The following is a 2,251-nucleotide window of genomic DNA, read 5'->3' as shown; positions in this document are numbered from 1 at the left end:
GCCGTGACCCAGCTCACATGTCCACCAGCAGACAATCTCTTCAGCCTGATGACCAGCCCTTCTTTTTCTCTCGATAGGCCTCTGGGCCAAGTTTACTTCACAGCTGAATCAACAGAACCCAACCATATGTGGATCAGAAGGAACATGCATCTCCATGTTTTATCACTATGGGCAGAGAGTGATATGCCTGACTAGAAAGAAAAATAACTTTAAGAGCTAAAATAGTTTTTCAAAGAATGACTGAACAAACAGTTACTTTACACACATTGAAATATAAATACGTTTAGCAGGAGAACAACAACCCCATCCATCCATCCATCCATCCATCCATTTGGCCTATGGACAGTTGTTTGAAAATGTGGGGGCCAGAGGAAGATGAGCAACCTCTGCTGAGTCTTCATTTATCACAATTTTTCCTCCCTTTTTAGATTTCACTGGATTCCGAAGTTGCAAATGTGACCAATAGAAGATTGATATGTCGTGTTGCGTCCTCTTAGCTGAACTAAAAGAAGACAAACTTTAAATCTGCAGGATTGCACTGTTGCATAAAAGTGGAGTAGATTGAATATTTTTACATTTTTATTATGTATGCTCGAATATGTTTTTAGAAAAGATGCCGCAGAGTGTGCAGTTAAATTGATCAAAACCTCACAGGTTTCAGAATTGTCAATATAACTCAGATTCACAAATTAATAATAACAAATTATGCAACAACTATGAGTGTTTCCAACCTTTCCTGGACATACAGTACACTCACGTTTAGTAGAATGAAGTAGAATAGTTATTCACGTTAAAAAAATGCTTGATTGCTGTATTGTTGAAAAATGTAAACTATAATAGTGCACAGTGATATATTAAACGTTGGATATTGTACATCCTGCATATGTACAGTGTACAGTGCAGCTATTATCCAGTGATGCACACTTATCAACATATGAATGAGAATGGTGGAGCTGAGGAGTCTAGCACTGAGGGATCAGATGATTCATGACATCTACAGTATGTTCAGTAACTGGAAAGAAACATGAAATAAACATGAACGTGAGGTACGTCTTCACTCTATGAGGACATTAGGAATTTTGCCAAAAGGAAAAAATGTCAAGTGTAGCTTTCAAGACTTCAGGAGAACAACTATTTCTGTCCCATGTCCTGTTGACAACACTTTCTTTGTCATTCTAGTACATTCTTTCAATGTTGTTAGGTTAAGGGTTAGTGTGCCTGTATGATGACCTAAGAAAGTTGCAGAGATGCACAGGAATCCAAACATTGCATTTGTGGACAACGGAAATTCTTTTAACCGAATTGTTGGATACTGTTGGGTGCCTACTTTCTCAAGAATGGAAAGGATGTTATCCCATATCCTGTTTGTAGGAGGGTCTATGAAGCCCTGCTGAAAGGAGACAATGGGAACGATTAGTCAGGAAATCTCACAGAACCGCACAGTGCAACATGTCAATCAAACAGTGAGGGTCATTAAATGAACCTGATCATGCTCTTTCACCAGGCTTGATAATACTGAGACGTTTACTTTAACTTGCATATCACAATATTGTGAATTACAGTTTATATTGCAGTTTTGCTCAAGGTTAATTCTTTGAACTGAGGTTTATCCATAAACCACCAAATATCTTGCATCCAGACTCCTCCCATTCAAGGTTGGCATGGCGAGAGCATGCTTGGTGGCACATTTAATAAAATCCCAAGCAGACCATTCAAGTAAATATTATCACCCCCCTCCCTTTCCAGACACAGCAGATCGTCTCAGCTCACTTTTCCCTAATTAACCACATACACACCCTAAGGAAGTGTCAGCCCAGGACAACAGTGACAGGACACCAGGGGAGGACTGCTGCTATCCTGATCAACACCCTCCCTCAGACATTACACACAGTCAGTGAAGCCCAGCAGAGAACTTCAGTGAGCTGAAACAGGGTCAAAGGTCAAACCCTGGAGAAATTGTTCTGCATCTACTCTTTGCAGACTTTCAAGCAACCCTATAACTGCCAGACAAGAAATCAACCCTAAATCTCATTGCAAGCTGTTTGAGATGTGGCCAAGGAGTTATTACACATGTTCAAGTCTGGGTTATGCCATTTTCTGATTTCTTAGCATTGTTGCCACAATGATTGACAGAATTGTACAACCATTCTGATTTGTTGAACAACTGTGGTTCAGATAATTGCATTTAATTTAAATTTAAACTATAATACATTGTAATTTATTGCAATTTACTTTGCATAATTTACTTTTA

Source organism: Chanodichthys erythropterus, chromosome 23 (assembly GCF_024489055.1).
Source record: "Chanodichthys erythropterus isolate Z2021 chromosome 23, ASM2448905v1, whole genome shotgun sequence".
In the NCBI taxonomy this organism is placed as follows: Eukaryota; Metazoa; Chordata; class Actinopteri; order Cypriniformes; family Xenocyprididae; genus Chanodichthys; species Chanodichthys erythropterus.
This window is presented reverse-complemented; position numbering follows the sequence as displayed.